The following is a 19,596-nucleotide window of genomic DNA, read 5'->3' on the forward strand; positions in this document are numbered from 1 at the left end:
TTCGATAACACTTTACCTAATCGCAATACATGTGTACGCATAGTGGCGCGATCGATGCTTAATTGATTATGCAAATTTGCATAATGTACATTGCAATTTGTTGAATTTACATATATTCTGTTGCAATTTCTACGATATAATGAATGCATTCACTCGTATTTGTGCAAGATTATGGAAGAAGGTTGTATTTTGTTGTTGACAAGTTGTTAATAGTTGCGAGATGTTGTTATTATTATTATCTACTCGTATATACAGATTTTAGAGATGAAGCTAAGCAAAGACGCTGCATTCTAGATGGCTAGATAGAGCTAGATTTCTCACGATGATTCCATATAATAATTTCATATTGTTATGATTCATGGGTAGAGCGGAACATTTAGTTAGCATATAAGAAATCTAAGATGGAACCCCTTTAGGGGACCCAAATAGACTTATTAAAATAAGTAGTTAGAAGAAACCGGGGGTGGGCAGGGGGGACCAAATTTTCGACAATTTTGCATTTTTCATATATAGCCGGCACTGAGAACAAAGCCGACACTGTGCCATATTTACACATTTTTTATTGCAATTCCAATTGCATTAGCAAGATGATATTTCATTGATTCTGCTGATATCTTAGTGTTGTAGAAGGAGGAGTCGGCGGCCATTTTGTGTGTTCGTGTAATGTGTAATAGTCAATACATAATGATTTATCTTATGTATATTGGAATGATGACTAGTAGTGCACTTTATATATTGCGCACGCTGCTCTATACTTGATTTTGGAAATAATCAAATGTATTTCTTGCCGTTTTTCCCAAATATATGTGTGTTTATGTGTCTGTTTGTTATCTTTCATTCCCGAAATGTACGTGCACAGTATGTATTAATGAATGATGATGATGATGATGATGATGACAACTTTTTTTTTTTTTTTTTTTTTTTTTGGGTTGGTCAACAACTTGCATTCTACATTGCAAGCTGTCTTGTCCCGTCGACAATCAACCTATGACCATTTTGTGAAAATATTAACTACATACTCGTGAAGAGATATCCACGAACCGCAACTGCTGCCACTCTCTTACAAGGTCCACCCACTCACAGTACAGGTCCTTGTCGTCTACAAGCACATTTCAGTTACGTCCTGGCTACAAGCTCATTCTGTCATTTTTTGCTATTTCTATCTGCCGTAAAGGCTGTTATAGCAATCTTTAATATTGAAGTGGACTGGGCTCTATTATTGCCTTATATCTGGTTCTTCATTTTCCACCAGATATACATATTGTTAAATGTGGTCGTACCATTGGGTGACTGAGACTACTCATGTAAACTACAGTTACCCCTCTCATATGGATATAGAGAGAGCATCCAATATGGAGACCAGCAACTACATTCTACTTGGAAGCAGACCGATGTCCTCCTGACCTCTCACTTCAAGATCACAGAAAGATAAGACAGGATAGTGTGGAAAAATTGAAATATAGTGAGAGTAAAAAGGTAAAAATTAATTAAAGTGAGAATGCTCCTCATTGGGCGAGACTTCCCTATGTACTTTATACCTTAAAGTAAGTGAGGGCCTGTTTGTTCGCAATGGGCATCCTTTTATTCGTCGGTTTAGCCAGGCAATCTATGACTAGGTGACGAATACTGAAGTTTGATGTGCTACCACATCTAGCTTCAAGGCGAAAAAATGTGAAAATTAGAGATAGGAGAGAGTAGTATGAAAGGAGAATGCACCTTTATGGGCTGAGATTTCCCCTATGTACCTTGTACTCCAAAGCCAGTGAGGGGCTTGGTCTCTCCAAATTTGGCATTCCTGTGTTCATCGGTTTAGCCAGAAATACCTAAAAGGCACCCCTTTAGCTGGGTGACGAACACCTATCTCTCAATGAGACAGTCATGGGGAATCTGAGTTGCCACCCGAGTGTGGTTCAGCTCACCAGCAGGTCCCACAGTTCAAGCTGCAGGCCAGTATATCTTTGCAGCCTGAAGACATCCTACATTGTTTGGGATGTATATTTGGTCTGTGGATGTACATTATATTCCAACTTATTCCCTCCAAGAGTGTTTAACAGACGGACTATAACTGACATACCTAAATCTTATCTGTTGCTTACTATCTCTAGCTATGTTTCCTAATTCATTTTAATTTTCCTAACGTCTTATCCACAGATTTTGATATTATTCTCTCAATCATTGTTCTATTTTTAATGATTGAGGATTCTTTCCTACTGTATGAATTTATCTTATGGTTCTAACTAGATTCTCTTGTAACTTTTCTTACTAATTGAATTTAAATCTATTTCTATTGTGTACCTATTAATATCTTCCTTCATTTTTAAACTTCTTATCATGATCTATTCTTCCCTTAATATATGAAGGTGCATTGGAAAGCACATCTGTTATGATCTCTTCTGTTTTATATTATCTAATCTATTACTCAAATTCTAGTCTAATCATCATCTGTCTAATCTGTAAAATGGAGATCCCTGCTGTCATCATAAACATTGCCGTAAGTAAATATGCAAATAACTAAATTTAATCCTTTGGTGTATTTCAGATCATCTGCTATGGAATTTTCCGATGTCCGGCACGTTGTGGTTTTTTCCATTGCTGATCATGTACGTATCTATTCAATACTTTATGCCTTGTTTCTGTGTCTCTCTTCTTTCAGGCGCTGCATCATCCTTCTGGAGTCGTGGAGTCCTCCTGCTTGTCCTTACGCCAGGTATGAAGTTAATTCATCTAAGTCCTACCTTGTTCTAGATCTAATTCCTGTCACGAAAAACTCTATTTTTCAATCATACTTATAATCCCTATGTTGTGCTCTTCTTTCATTCTTTTACCTGATCATTGTTTGTATTTACATGCAAGTACTGTCATTTTACCTCTTCCTAACCTTCAAAATTATTTGTGTATCAAATGTTCAATTGGCGATGTTTACTAATGTAATTATTAATGATTTCTTATAGGTGAAATATTACAACGGTGGACCGGACTTCAACTCCAATGGCATGCATCTAGTAATGTATACTGCTTATAATTATGTGAACTGTAAAGAAGGTATTTATTTTTGTTTTTGTGATCAATAAAGAATTCTTCGTGTTACAACTACCCACTTGTTTTGTTACTTGTTACTTACAAATTCATCATTATAACTGTGTTGTGTTGTGCTGAGCGAAAAATTCTTCATTCATGCTGGTCAAGTTTGTATTCTCTTAAGTATCCTAAGTGGTCAATAGTATGTGTGGAATGACCCTTGACATAAAAGTGATTTTACTAGTTGACTAATTAATCTAAAGATTGTTAAGATTTTGTGTTGTCGCTGAACGTTAAGTTCTACTCTTGGCGATTTCTTGCCGCTTCCGCAGTTCGCCCTTGAACAAACGACATCTGTGATAGTGGAAAACCTCAGTGGACGCCTATATACGTATTTCGACTCTGTCCAAGGAGTCTCATCAGTAGGCTTTATTGTGCAACTACCGGGGGTGTTTTTGATTGACCTAATGGCCCTTTTTTTGAGAAAACCTAATGTGTGGGCCCCTAACTTATGACTTTGGAAATAATGCAGATCAATTGAGTGGGGACTCAACGTCCCGATAATCAAAGTAAAGTAGAGTAAGGTGAAAAACTTCATTTTAGAGAGATATTCCTACGTTTCCTATACTTAATTTGAATCTTTCCCTGTTTTCCTAATCTAACTTGAGATACCAAAGAAAACCATGCCCACGTACCTTGTCCTCTGTCAACACAGTTTTAATTGTGTACGCTCCATCTTTCGCTTCGTGGTTTGTTGCTTCCCTCGGTGTATCTTTTCCTCAATACGTCCTTCCTATGTGCAAGAACTTCCTTCTGGATTGGTTGCATCATTTGTCCAACGCTGCCTTTTATAGATAAGTAGAGTATTGCCAAGCACCTTGTCACCACTACACTTTTTACATAATCAACTGTTCACCTTGAACTTCCAGTATGAATTGGACCATTCTTCGGTCATTCCTTGTTTTTATACTGCTTGTTCCAGTTTCATATGTTCCGGTTTTTTACCGTTGCTTTCTTTATGTGTATGGTGTTTTATTGATGTGTAAGTGTTGGGCTCTTGCATTGGGCAAATGCAGGCTGTACCTCTACATTACAAGTTTGGACTTTTGTTGACTAAGCGGACTTGTACGATCCTTATTACTTCATTATCTGTTCTCCTAGCTATTATATCATACCTTCTCTTACCTATGTGCTAATATTGCTATTTTCGTACTGAGTTAGATAAGACAAATGGTCACCTATCCTATTTCCTAGTGAAAAAGGAGGCTGACGTGCAGGCACGAGTCAAGGCCGTAGAACGTGTGGATTGTGCTGTTCTCATCAGCTTTTTTCTGACCTAAGGAGGCACTATTTCAGGGGTCTCTCCTCGTAATCAGCTGAGCACTATCCGTTCAACCCCCAGCGACTCAGGTAAGAACAACTTTTTTTGGGTTGGTCAACAACTTGCATTCTACATTGCAAGCTGTCTTGTCCCGTCGACAATCAACCTATGACCATTTTGTGAAAATATTAACTACATACTCGTGAAGAGATATCCACGAACCGCAACTGCTGCCACTCTCTTACAAGGTCCACCCACTCACAGTACAGGTCCTTGTCGTCTACAAGCACATTTCAGTTACGTCCTGGCTACAAGCTCATTCTGTCATTTTTTGCTATTTCTATCTGCCGTAAAGGCTGTTATAGCAATCTTTAATATTGAAGTGGACTGGGCTCTATTATTGCCTTATATCTGGTTCTTCATTTTCCACCAGATATACATATTGTTAAATGTGGTCGTACCTTGGGTGACTGAGACTACTCATGTAAATACAGTTACCCCTCTCATATGGATATAGAGAGAGCATCCAATATGGAGAACGCAACTACATTCTACTTGGAAGCAGACCGATGTCCCCTGACCTCTCACTTCAAGATCACAAAAGATAAGACAGGATAGTGTGGAAAAATTGAAATATAGTGAGAGTAAAAAGGTAAAAAATTAATTAAAGTGAGAATGCTCCTCATTGGGCGAGACTTCCCTATGTACTTTATACCTTAAAGTAAGTGAGGGCCTGTTTGTTCGCAATGGGCATCCTTTTATTCGTCGGTTTAGCCAGGCAATCTATGACTAGGTGACGAATACTGAAGTTTGATGTGCTACCACATCTAGCTTCAAGGCGAAAAAATGTGAAAATTAGAGATAGGAGAGAGTAGTATGAAAGGAGAATGCACCTTTATGGGCTGAGATTTCCCCTATGTACCTTGTACTCCAAAGCCAGTGAGGGGCTTGGTCTCTCCAAATTTGGCATTCCTGTGTTCATCGGTTTAGCCAGAAATACCTAAAAGGCACCCCTTTAGCTGGGTGACGAACACCTATCTCTCAATGAGACAGTCATGGGGAATCTGAGTTGCCACCCGAGTGTGGTTCAGCTCACCAGCAGGTCCCACAGTTCAAGCTGCAGGCCAGTATATCTTTGCAGCCTGAAGACATCCTACATTGTTTGGGATGTATATTTGGTCTGTGGATGTACATTATATTCCCACTTATTCCCTCCAAGAGTGTTTAACAGACGGACTATAACTGACATACCTAAATCTTATCTGTTGCTTACTATCTCTAGCTATGTTTCCTAATTCATTTTAATTTTCCTAACGTCTTATCCACAGATTTTGATATTATTCTCTCAATCATTGTTCTATTTTTAATGATTGAGGATTCTTTCCTACTGTATGAATTTATCTTATGGTTCTAACTAGATTCTCTTGTAACTTTTCTTACTAATTGAATTTAAATCTATTTCTATTGTGTACCTATTAATATCTTCCTTCATTTTTAAACTTCTTATCATGATCTATTCTTCCCTTAATATATGAAGGTGCATTGGAAAGCACATCTGTTATGATCTCTTCTGTTTTATATTATCTAATCTATTACTCAAATTCTAGTCTAATCATCATCTGTCTAATCTGTAAAATGGAGATCCCTGCTGTCATCATAAACATTGCCGTAAGTAAATATGCAAATAACTAAATTTAATCCTTTGGTGTATTTCAGATCATCTGCTATGGAATTTTCCGATGTCCGGCACGTTGTGGTTTTTTCCATTGCTGATCATGTACGTATCTATTCAATACTTTATGCCTTGTTTCTGTGTCTCTCTTCTTTCAGGCGCTGCATCATCCTTCTGGAGTCGTGGAGTCCTCCTGCTTGTCCTTACGCCAGGTATGAAGTTAATTCATCTAAGTCCTACCTTGTTCTAGATCTAATTCCTGTCACGAAAAACTCTATTTTTCAATCATACTTATAATCCCTATGTTGTGCTCTTCTTTCATTCTTTTACCTGATCATTGTTTGTATTTACATGCAAGTACTGTCATTTTACCTCTTCCTAACCTTCAAAATTATTTGTGTATCAAATGTTCAATTGGCGATGTTTACTAATGTAATTATTAATGATTTCTTATAGGTGAAATATTACAACGGTGGACCGGACTTCAACTCCAATGGCATGCATCTAGTAATGTATACTGCTTATAATTATGTGAACTGTAAAGAAGGTATTTATTTTTGTTTTTGTGATCAATAAAGAATTCTTCGTGTTACAACTACCCACTTGTTTTGTTACTTGTTACTTACAAATTCATCATTATAACTGTGTTGTGTTGTGCTGAGCGAAAAATTCTTCATTCATGCTGGTCAAGTTTGTATTCTCTTAAGTATCCTAAGTGGTCAATAGTATGTGTGGAATGACCCTTGACATAAAAGTGATTTTACTAGTTGACTAATTAATCTAAAGATTGTTAAGATTTTGTGTTGTCGCTGAACGTTAAGTTCTACTCTTGGCGATTTCTTGCCGCTTCCGCAGTTCGCCCTTGAACAAACGACATCTGTGATAGTGGAAAACCTCAGTGGACGCCTATATACGTATTTCGACTCTGTCCAAGGAGTCTCATCAGTAGGCTTTATTGTGCAACTACCGGGGGTGTTTTTGATTGACCTAATGGCCCTTTTTTTGAGAAAACCTAATGTGTGGGCCCCTAACTTATGACTTTGGAAATAATGCAGATCAATTGAGTGGGGACTCAACGTCCCGATAATCAAAGTAAAGTAGAGTAAGGTGAAAAACTTCATTTTAGAGAGATATTCCTACGTTTCCTATACTTAATTTGAATCTTTCCCTGTTTTCCTAATCTAACTTGAGATACCAAAGAAAACCATGCCCACGTACCTTGTCCTCTGTCAACACAGTTTTAATTGTGTACGCTCCATCTTTCGCTTCGTGGTTTGTTGCTTCCCTCGGTGTATCTTTTCCTCAATACGTCCTTCCTATGTGCAAGAACTTCCTTCTGGATTGGTTGCATCATTTGTCCAACGCTGCCTTTTATAGATAAGTAGAGTATTGCCAAGCACCTTGTCACCACTACACTTTTTACATAATCAACTGTTCACCTTGAACTTCCAGTATGAATTGGACCATTCTTCGGTCATTCCTTGTTTTTATACTGCTTGTTCCAGTTTCATATGTTCCGGTTTTTTACCGTTGCTTTCTTTATGTGTATGGTGTTTTATTGATGTGTAAGTGTTGGGCTCTTGCATTGGGCAAATGCAGGCTGTACCTCTACATTACAAGTTTGGACTTTTGTTGACTAAGCGGACTTGTACGATCCTTATTACTTCATTATCTGTTCTCCTAGCTATTATATCATACCTTCTCTTACCTATGTGCTAATATTGCTATTTTCGTACTGAGTTAGATAAGACAAATGGTCACCTATCCTATTTCCTAGTGAAAAAGGAGGCTGACGTGCAGGCACGAGTCAAGGCCGTAGAACGTGTGGATTGTGCTGTTCTCATCAGCTTTTTTCTGACCTAAGGAGGCACTATTTCAGGGGTCTCTCCTCGTAATCAGCTGAGCACTATCCGTTCAACCCCCAGCGACTCAGGTAAGAACAACTTTTTTTGGGTTGGTCAACAACTTGCATTCTACATTGCAAGCTGTCTTGTCCCGTCGACAATCAACCTATGACCATTTTGTGAAAATATTAACTACATACTCGTGAAGAGATATCCACGAACCGCAACTGCTGCCACTCTCTTACAAGGTCCACCCACTCACAGTACAGGTCCTTGTCGTCTACAAGCACATTTCAGTTACGTCCTGGCTACAAGCTCATTCTGTCATTTTTTGCTATTTCTATCTGCCGTAAAGGCTGTTATAGCAATCTTTAATATTGAAGTGGACTGGGCTCTATTATTGCCTTATATCTGGTTCTTCATTTTCCACCAGATATACATATTGTTAAATGTGGTCGTACCTTGGGTGACTGAGACTACTCATGTAAATACAGTTACCCCTCTCATATGGATATAGAGAGAGCATCCAATATGGAGAACGCAACTACATTCTACTTGGAAGCAGACCGATGTCCCCTGACCTCTCACTTCAAGATCACAAAAGATAAGACAGGATAGTGTGGAAAAATTGAAATATAGTGAGAGTAAAAAGGTAAAAAATTAATTAAAGTGAGAATGCTCCTCATTGGGCGAGACTTCCCTATGTACTTTATACCTTAAAGTAAGTGAGGGCCTGTTTGTTCGCAATGGGCATCCTTTTATTCGTCGGTTTAGCCAGGCAATCTATGACTAGGTGACGAATACTGAAGTTTGATGTGCTACCACATCTAGCTTCAAGGCGAAAAAATGTGAAAATTAGAGATAGGAGAGAGTAGTATGAAAGGAGAATGCACCTTTATGGGCTGAGATTTCCCCTATGTACCTTGTACTCCAAAGCCAGTGAGGGGCTTGGTCTCTCCAAATTTGGCATTCCTGTGTTCATCGGTTTAGCCAGAAATACCTAAAAGGCACCCCTTTAGCTGGGTGACGAACACCTATCTCTCAATGAGACAGTCATGGGGAATCTGAGTTGCCACCCGAGTGTGGTTCAGCTCACCAGCAGGTCCCACAGTTCAAGCTGCAGGCCAGTATATCTTTGCAGCCTGAAGACATCCTACATTGTTTGGGATGTATATTTGGTCTGTGGATGTACATTATATTCCCACTTATTCCCTCCAAGAGTGTTTAACAGACGGACTATAACTGACATACCTAAATCTTATCTGTTGCTTACTATCTCTAGCTATGTTTCCTAATTCATTTTAATTTTCCTAACGTCTTATCCACAGATTTTGATATTATTCTCTCAATCATTGTTCTATTTTTAATGATTGAGGATTCTTTCCTACTGTATGAATTTATCTTATGGTTCTAACTAGATTCTCTTGTAACTTTTCTTACTAATTGAATTTAAATCTATTTCTATTGTGTACCTATTAATATCTTCCTTCATTTTTAAACTTCTTATCATGATCTATTCTTCCCTTAATATATGAAGGTGCATTGGAAAGCACATCTGTTATGATCTCTTCTGTTTTATATTATCTAATCTATTACTCAAATTCTAGTCTAATCATCATCTGTCTAATCTGTAAAATGGAGATCCCTGCTGTCATCATAAACATTGCCGTAAGTAAATATGCAAATAACTAAATTTAATCCTTTGGTGTATTTCAGATCATCTGCTATGGAATTTTCCGATGTCCGGCACGTTGTGGTTTTTTCCATTGCTGATCATGTACGTATCTATTCAATACTTTATGCCTTGTTTCTGTGTCTCTCTTCTTTCAGGCGCTGCATCATCCTTCTGGAGTCGTGGAGTCCTCCTGCTTGTCCTTACGCCAGGTATGAAGTTAATTCATCTAAGTCCTACCTTGTTCTAGATCTAATTCCTGTCACGAAAAACTCTATTTTTCAATCATACTTATAATCCCTATGTTGTGCTCTTCTTTCATTCTTTTACCTGATCATTGTTTGTATTTACATGCAAGTACTGTCATTTTACCTCTTCCTAACCTTCAAAATTATTTGTGTATCAAATGTTCAATTGGCGATGTTTACTAATGTAATTATTAATGATTTCTTATAGGTGAAATATTACAACGGTGGACCGGACTTCAACTCCAATGGCATGCATCTAGTAATGTATACTGCTTATAATTATGTGAACTGTAAAGAAGGTATTTATTTTTGTTTTTGTGATCAATAAAGAATTCTTCGTGTTACAACTACCCACTTGTTTTGTTACTTGTTACTTACAAATTCATCATTATAACTGTGTTGTGTTGTGCTGAGCGAAAAATTCTTCATTCATGCTGGTCAAGTTTGTATTCTCTTAAGTATCCTAAGTGGTCAATAGTATGTGTGGAATGACCCTTGACATAAAAGTGATTTTACTAGTTGACTAATTAATCTAAAGATTGTTAAGATTTTGTGTTGTCGCTGAACGTTAAGTTCTACTCTTGGCGATTTCTTGCCGCTTCCGCAGTTCGCCCTTGAACAAACGACATCTGTGATAGTGGAAAACCTCAGTGGACGCCTATATACGTATTTCGACTCTGTCCAAGGAGTCTCATCAGTAGGCTTTATTGTGCAACTACCGGGGGTGTTTTTGATTGACCTAATGGCCCTTTTTTTGAGAAAACCTAATGTGTGGGCCCCTAACTTATGACTTTGGAAATAATGCAGATCAATTGAGTGGGGACTCAACGTCCCGATAATCAAAGTAAAGTAGAGTAAGGTGAAAAACTTCATTTTAGAGAGATATTCCTACGTTTCCTATACTTAATTTGAATCTTTCCCTGTTTTCCTAATCTAACTTGAGATACCAAAGAAAACCATGCCCACGTACCTTGTCCTCTGTCAACACAGTTTTAATTGTGTACGCTCCATCTTTCGCTTCGTGGTTTGTTGCTTCCCTCGGTGTATCTTTTCCTCAATACGTCCTTCCTATGTGCAAGAACTTCCTTCTGGATTGGTTGCATCATTTGTCCAACGCTGCCTTTTATAGATAAGTAGAGTATTGCCAAGCACCTTGTCACCACTACACTTTTTACATAATCAACTGTTCACCTTGAACTTCCAGTATGAATTGGACCATTCTTCGGTCATTCCTTGTTTTTATACTGCTTGTTCCAGTTTCATATGTTCCGGTTTTTTACCGTTGCTTTCTTTATGTGTATGGTGTTTTATTGATGTGTAAGTGTTGGGCTCTTGCATTGGGCAAATGCAGGCTGTACCTCTACATTACAAGTTTGGACTTTTGTTGACTAAGCGGACTTGTACGATCCTTATTACTTCATTATCTGTTCTCCTAGCTATTATATCATACCTTCTCTTACCTATGTGCTAATATTGCTATTTTCGTACTGAGTTAGATAAGACAAATGGTCACCTATCCTATTTCCTAGTGAAAAAGGAGGCTGACGTGCAGGCACGAGTCAAGGCCGTAGAACGTGTGGATTGTGCTGTTCTCATCAGCTTTTTTCTGACCTAAGGAGGCACTATTTCAGGGGTCTCTCCTCGTAATCAGCTGAGCACTATCCGTTCAACCCCCAGCGACTCAGGTAAGAACAACTTTTTTTGGGTTGGTCAACAACTTGCATTCTACATTGCAAGCTGTCTTGTCCCGTCGACAATCAACCTATGACCATTTTGTGAAAATATTAACTACATACTCGTGAAGAGATATCCACGAACCGCAACTGCTGCCACTCTCTTACAAGGTCCACCCACTCACAGTACAGGTCCTTGTCGTCTACAAGCACATTTCAGTTACGTCCTGGCTACAAGCTCATTCTGTCATTTTTTGCTATTTCTATCTGCCGTAAAGGCTGTTATAGCAATCTTTAATATTGAAGTGGACTGGGCTCTATTATTGCCTTATATCTGGTTCTTCATTTTCCACCAGATATACATATTGTTAAATGTGGTCGTACCTTGGGTGACTGAGACTACTCATGTAAATACAGTTACCCCTCTCATATGGATATAGAGAGAGCATCCAATATGGAGAACGCAACTACATTCTACTTGGAAGCAGACCGATGTCCCCTGACCTCTCACTTCAAGATCACAAAAGATAAGACAGGATAGTGTGGAAAAATTGAAATATAGTGAGAGTAACAAGGTAAAAAATTAATTAAAGTGAGAATGCTCCTCATTGGGCGAGACTTCCCTATGTACTTTATACCTTAAAGTAAGTGAGGGCCTGTTTGTTCGCAATGGGCATCCTTTTATTCGTCGGTTTAGCCAGGCAATCTATGACTAGGTGACGAATACTGAAGTTTGATGTGCTACCACATCTAGCTTCAAGGCGAAAAAATGTGAAAATTAGAGATAGGAGAGAGTAGTATGAAAGGAGAATGCACCTTTATGGGCTGAGATTTCCCCTATGTACCTTGTACTCCAAAGCCAGTGAGGGGCTTGGTCTCTCCAAATTTGGCATTCCTGTGTTCATCGGTTTAGCCAGAAATACCTAAAAGGCACCCCTTTAGCTGGGTGACGAACACCTATCTCTCAATGAGACAGTCATGGGGAATCTGAGTTGCCACCCGAGTGTGGTTCAGCTCACCAGCAGGTCCCACAGTTCAAGCTGCAGGCCAGTATATCTTTGCAGCCTGAAGACATCCTACATTGTTTGGGATGTATATTTGGTCTGTGGATGTACATTATATTCCAACTTATTCCCTCCAAGAGTGTTTAACAGACGGACTATAACTGACATACCTAAATCTTATCTGTTGCTTACTATCTCTAGCTATGTTTCCTAATTCATTTTAATTTTCCTAACGTCTTATCCACAGATTTTGATATTATTCTCTCAATCATTGTTCTATTTTTAATGATTGAGGATTCTTTCCTACTGTATGAATTTATCTTATGGTTCTAACTAGATTCTCTTGTAACTTTTCTTACTAATTGAATTTAAATCTATTTCTATTGTGTACCTATTAATATCTTCCTTCATTTTTAAACTTCTTATCATGATCTATTCTTCCCTTAATATATGAAGGTGCATTGGAAAGCACATCTGTTATGATCTCTTCTGTTTTATATTATCTAATCTATTACTCAAATTCTAGTCTAATCATCATCTGTCTAATCTGTAAAATGGAGATCCCTGCTGTCATCATAAACATTGCCGTAAGTAAATATGCAAATAACTAAATTTAATCCTTTGGTGTATTTCAGATCATCTGCTATGGAATTTTCCGATGTCCGGCACGTTGTGGTTTTTTCCATTGCTGATCATGTACGTATCTATTCAATACTTTATGCCTTGTTTCTGTGTCTCTCTTCTTTCAGGCGCTGCATCATCCTTCTGGAGTCGTGGAGTCCTCCTGCTTGTCCTTACGCCAGGTATGAAGTTAATTCATCTAAGTCCTACCTTGTTCTAGATCTAATTCCTGTCACGAAAAACTCTATTTTTCAATCATACTTATAATCCCTATGTTGTGCTCTTCTTTCATTCTTTTACCTGATCATTGTTTGTATTTACATGCAAGTACTGTCATTTTACCTCTTCCTAACCTTCAAAATTATTTGTGTATCAAATGTTCAATTGGCGATGTTTACTAATGTAATTATTAATGATTTCTTATAGGTGAAATATTACAACGGTTTTTTTTGGGTTGGTCAACAACTTGCATTCTACATTGCAAGCTGTCTTGTCCCGACAACAATCAACCTATGACCATTTTGTGCAAATATTAACTACATTCTCGTGAAGAGATATCCACGAACCGCAACTGCTGCCACTCTCTTACAAAGTCCTCCCACTCACAGTACAGGTCCTTGTCGTCTACAAGCACATTTCAGTTACGTTCTGGCTACAGGCTCATTCTGTCGTTTGTTGCTATTTCTATCTGCCGTAAAAGCTGTTATAGCAATCTTTAATGTTGAAGCGAAAACGGGTTTTATTCTTGCCTTATATCTGGTTCTTCGTTTTCCACCAGATATACATATTGTTAAGTGTGGTCATAACCATGGGTAACTGAGACTACTCATGTAAACGCAGTTGCTCCTCTCATATGGATATAGAAAGAGCATCCAATATGGAGACCACAACTACATACTACTTGGAAGCAGACCGATGTCCTCCGACCTCTCACTTCAAGATCGCAGAAAGATAAGACAGGATAGTGTGGAAAAATGAAATACAGTGAGAGTAAAAAGGTAAAAAAGTAAAGTGAGAATGCTCCTCATTGGGCGAGACTTCCCTATGTACTTTATACCTTAAAGTAAGTGAGGGCCTGTTTTTTCGCAATGGGCATCCTTTTATTCGTCGGTTTAGCCAGGCAATCTATGACTAGGTGACGAATACTGAAGTTCTATGTGCTATCACATCTAGCTTCAAGGCGAAATAAATGTGAAAATTAGAGATAGGAGAGAGTAGTATGAAAGGAGAATGCACCTTTATGGGCTGAGATTTCCCCTATGTGCCTTGTACTCCAAAGCCAGTGAGGGGCTTGGTCTCTCCAAATTTGGCATTCCTGTGTTCATCGGTTCAGCCAGAAATACCTAAAAGGCACCCCTTTAGCTGGGTGACGAACACCTATCTCTCAATGAGAAAGTCATGGGGAATCTGAGTTGCCACCCGAGTGTGGTTCAGCTCACCAGCAGGTCCCACAGTTCAAGCTGCAGGCCAGTATATCTTTGCAGCCTGAAGACATCCTACATTGTTTGGGATGTATATTTGGTCTGTGGATGTACATTATATTCCCACTTATTCCCTCCAAAAGTGTTTAACAGACGGACTATAACTGACATACCTAAATCTTTTCTGCTACTTACTATCTCTAGCTGTGTTTCCTAATTAATTTCAATTTTCCTATAGCCTTATCCACAGACATTGATATTATTCTCTCAATCATTGCTCCCTTTTTAATGATTGAGGTTTCTTTCCTACTGTATGAATTTATCTTGTGGTTCTAACTAGATTCTCTTGTAACTTTTCTTACTAATTGAATTTAAATCTATCTCTATTGTGTTCCTATTAATATCTTCCTTCATTTTTTAAAAACTTCTTATCATGAACTATTCTTCCCTTAATATATGAAGGTGCATTGGAAAGCACATTTCTTATGATCTTTTCTGTTTTATATTATCTAATCTATTACTCAAATTCTAGTCTAATCATCATCTGTCTAATTTGTGAAATGGAGATCCCTGCTGTCATCATAAACATTGCTGTAAGTAAAAATGCTAATAACTAAATTTAATCCTTTTGTGTATTTCAGATCATCTGCTATGGAATTTTCCGATGTCCGGCACGTTGTGGTTTTTTCCATTGCTGATCAGGTGTGTATCTATTCAATACTTTATGCCTTGTCGCTGTGTCTCTCCTTTTTCAGGCGCTGCATCATCCTTCTGAAATCGCGGAGTCCTCCTGCTTGTGTTTACGCCAGGTATGACGTTAATTCATCTAAGTCCTACTTGTTCTAGACCTATTTCCTGTCACAAAAAACTCTATCTTTCCATCATACTCATAATCTCTATGTTGTGCTCGTCTTTCATTCTTTTCCTGATCATTGTTTATATTTACATGCAAGTACTGTCATTTTACCTCTTCCTAACTTTCAAACTAATTTGTGTATCAAATGCTCAATTAGCGATGTTTACTAATGTAGTTATTATTGATTTCTTTTAGGTGAATTATTACAACGGTGGATCAAATTCAAACACGATGGCATACATTTCTCAATCAACAAATCAGATTATGTGAACTGTAATAAAGGTATATATTTTGCGATCAATAAAGAAATTTTCATGTTTACAACTAAACACTTGTCTTGTTACTTATTACTTGCAAATTAATCCTTATATTACTATGTTGCGTTGTGCGAAAACTTCTTCATTCATACAGGTCAAGTTTGTATTCTCTTCAGTATCCTAAGTGGTCAATAGTTTGTGCGGAATGACCCTTGACATAAAAGTACTTTACTAGTTAACTAATTAATCTAAAGATTGTTAAGATTTGTGATGCCGCTGAACGTTAAGTTCCATTCTTGGCGATTTTGTGCCGCTTACGCATTCCGCCCTTGAGTAGACGACATCTGTGATAGTGGAAAAACCTCAGTGGACGCCTATATACGTATTTCGACTCTGTCCAAGGAGTCTCATCAGTAGGCTTTATTGTGCAACTACCGGGGGTGTTTTAGATTGACCTAATGGCCCTTTTATTGAGAAAAAACCTAATGTGTGGGCCCCTAACTTGTGAATTTGGAAATAATGCAGATCAATTGAGTGGGGACTCAACGTCCCGATAATCAAAGTGAAGTAGAGTAAAGTGAAAACTTAATTTTAGAGAGATATTCCTACGTTTCCTATACTTAATTTGAATCTTTCCCTGTTTTCCTAATCTAACTTGAGATACCGAAAAACCATGCCCACGTACCTTGTCCTCTGTCAACTCAGTTGTTAGTTGTGTACGCTTCATCTTTCGCTTCGTGGATTGTTTCTTCCCTCGGTGTATCCTTTCCTCAATACGTCCTTCCTATGTGCGAGACCTTCCTCCTGGATTGGTTGCATCATTGGTCCAACGCTGCCTTCCATAGATGAGTAGAGTATTGCCAAGCACCTTGTATATCACTTTTTACCACTACACTTTTTACATAAACAACTGTTCCTCTTGAACTTCCAGTATGAATTGGACCATTCTTCGGCCATTCCTTGTTTTTATACTGCTTGTTCCAGTTTCATATGTTCCGGTTTTTTACCGTTGCTTTCTTTATGTGTATGGTGTTTTATTGATGTGTAAGTGGTGGGCTATTGCATTGGGTAAATGCAGGCTGTACTTCTACATTCTACGTTTAGACTTTTGTTGACTTAGCGGACTTGTACGATCCTTATTACCTCATAATCTGTTCTACTAGCTATTATATCATACCTTCTCTTACCTATGTGCTAATATTGCTATTTTCGTACTGAGTTAGATAAGACAAATGGTCACCTATCCTATTTCCTAGTGAAATAGGAGGCTGACGTGCAGGCACGAGTCAAGGCCGTAGAACGTGTGGATTGTGCTGTTCTCATCAGCTTTTTTCTGACCTAAGGAGGCACTATTTCAGGGGTCTCTCCTCGTAATCAGCTGAGCACTATCCGTTCAACCCCCAGCGACTCAGGTAAGATCAACTTTTTTTTGGGTTGGTCAACAACTTGCATTCTACATTGCAAGCTGTCTTGTCCCGACAACAATCAACCTATGACCATTTTGTGCAAATATTAACTACATTCTCGTGAAGAGATATCCACGAACCGCAACTGCTGCCACTCTCTTACAAAGTCCTCCCACTCACAGTACAGGTCCTTGTCGTCTACAAGCACATTTCAGTTACGTTCTGGCTACAGGCTCATTCTGTCGTTTGTTGCTATTTCTATCTGCCGTAAAAGCTGTTATAGCAATCTTTAATGTTGAAGCGAAAACGGGTTTTATTCTTGCCTTATATCTGGTTCTTCGTTTTCCACCAGATATACATATTGTTAAGTGTGGTCATAACCATGGGTAACTGAGACTACTCATGTAAACGCAGTTGCTCCTCTCATATGGATATAGAAAGAGCATCCAATATGGAGACCACAACTACATACTACTTGGAAGCAGACCGATGTCCTCCGACCTCTCACTTCAAGATCGCAGAAAGATAAGACAGGATAGTGTGGAAAAATGAAATACAGTGAGAGTAAAAAGGTAAAAAAGTAAAGTGAGAATGCTCCTCATTGGGCGAGACTTCCCTATGTACTTTATACCTTAAAGTAAGTGAGGGCCTGTTTTTTCGCAATGGGCATCCTTTTATTCGTCGGTTTAGCCAGGCAATCTATGACTAGGTGACGAATACTGAAGTTCGATGTGCTATCACATCTAGCTTCAAGGCGAAATAAATGTGAAAATTAGAGATAGGAGAGAGTAGTATGAAAGGAGAATGCACCTTTATGGGCTGAGATTTCCCCTATGTGCCTTGTACTCCAAAGCCAGTGAGGGGCTTGGTCTCTCCAAATTTGGCATTCCTGTGTTCATCGGTTCAGCCAGAAATACCTAAAAGGCACCCCTTTAGCTGGGTGACGAACACCTATCTCTCAATGAGAAAGTCATGGGGAATCTGAGTTGCCACCCGAGTGTGGTTCAGCTCACCAGCAGGTCCCACAGTTCAAGCTGCAGGCCAGTATATCTTTGCAGCCTGAAGACATCCTACATTGTTTGGGATGTATATTTGGTCTGTGGATGTACATTATATTCCCACTTATTCCCTCCAAGAGTGTTTAACAGACGGACTATAACTGACATACCTAAATCTTTTCTGCTACTTACTATCTCTAGCTGTGTTTCCTAATTAATTTTCAATTTTCCTATAGCCTTATCCACAGACATTGATATTATTCTCTCAATCATTGCTCCCTTTTTAATGATTGAGGTTTCTTTCCTACTGTATGAATTTATCTTGTGGTTCTAACTAGATTCTCTTGTAACTTTTCTTACTAATTGAATTTAAATCTATCTCTATTGTGTTCCTATTAATATCTTCCTTCATTTTTAAAAACTTCTTATCATGAACTATTCTTCCCTTAATATATGAAGGTGCATTGGAAAGCACATTTCTTATGATCTTTTCTGTTTTATATTATCTAATCTATTACTCAAATTCTAGTCTAATCATCATCTGTCTAATTTGTGAAATGGAGATCCCTGCTGTCATCATAAACATTGCTGTAAGTAAAAATGCTAATAACTAAATTTAATCCTTTTGTGTATTTCAGATCATCTGCTATGGAATTTTCCGATGTCCGGCACGTTGTGGTTTTTTCCATTGCTGATCAGGTGTGTATCTATTCAATACTTTATGCCTTGTCGCTGTGTCTCTCCTTTTTCAGGCGCTGCATCATCCTTCTGAAATCGCGGAGTCCTCCTGCTTGTGTTTACGCCAGGTATGACGTTAATTCATCTAAGTCCTACTTGTTCTAGACCTATTTCCTGTCACAAAAAACTCTATCTTTCCATCATACTCATAATCTCTATGTTGTGCTCGTCTTTCATTCTTTTCCTGATCATTGTTTATATTTACATGCAAGTACTGTCATTTTACCTCTTCCTAACTTTCAAACTAATTTGTGTATCAAATGCTCAATTAGCGATGTTTACTAATGTAGTTATTATTGATTTCTTTTAGGTGAATTATTACAACGGTGGATCAAATTCAAACACGATGGCATACATTTCTCAATCAACAAATCAGATTATGTGAACTGTAATAAAGGTATATATTTTGCGATCAATAAAGAAATTTTCATGTTTACAACTAAACACTTGTCTTGTTACTTATTACTTGCAAATTAATCCTTATATTACTATGTTGCGTTGTGCGAAAACTTCTTCATTCATACAGGTCAAGTTTGTATTCTCTTCAGTATCCTAAGTGGTCAATAGTTTGTGCGGAATGACCCTTGACATAAAAGTACTTTACTAGTTAACTAATTAATCTAAAGATTGTTAAGATTTGTGATGCCGCTGAACGTTAAGTTCCATTCTTGGCGATTTTGTGCCGCTTACGCATTCCGCCCTTGAGTAGACGACATCTGTGATAGTGGAAAAACCTCAGTGGACGCCTATATACGTATTTCGACTCTGTCCAAGGAGTCTCATCAGTAGGCTTTATTGTGCAACTACCGGGGGTGTTTTAGATTGACCTAATGGCCCTTTTATTGAG

The 19,596-nt window shown here is 38.2% G+C and overlaps 1 long non-coding RNA gene across 7 annotated transcripts in view; it reads left to right on the top strand.

Annotated features, from left to right (window-relative positions):
* Positions 1-1,485: 1,485 nt before the first annotated feature.
* LOC119661096 overlaps positions 1,486-19,596 on the top strand; it is a 40,369-nt gene continuing 22,258 nt past the window's right edge. The window contains exons 1-11 of one of the 7 annotated variants that reach the window (XR_005250552.1): positions 1,486-2,707; positions 2,952-3,042; positions 5,947-6,223; positions 6,468-6,558; positions 9,463-9,739; positions 9,984-10,074; positions 12,979-13,255; positions 15,027-15,303; positions 15,546-15,632; positions 18,541-18,817; positions 19,060-19,146. This is a non-coding gene — a long non-coding RNA (uncharacterized LOC119661096). Of the gene's footprint in view, positions 2,708-2,951; positions 3,043-5,946; positions 6,224-6,467; positions 6,559-9,462; positions 9,740-9,983; positions 10,075-12,978; positions 13,256-15,026; positions 15,304-15,545; positions 15,633-18,540; positions 18,818-19,059; positions 19,194-19,596 lie in introns of those variants that run through there. The other 6 variants (XR_005250550.1, XR_005250551.1, XR_005250549.1 and 3 more) reach the window with 6 other exon arrangements.

The sequence above is a fragment of the Hermetia illucens genome, unplaced genomic scaffold, assembly GCF_905115235.1.
Source record: "Hermetia illucens unplaced genomic scaffold, iHerIll2.2.curated.20191125, whole genome shotgun sequence".
Lineage (NCBI taxonomy): Eukaryota > Metazoa > Arthropoda > Insecta > Diptera > Stratiomyidae > Hermetia > Hermetia illucens.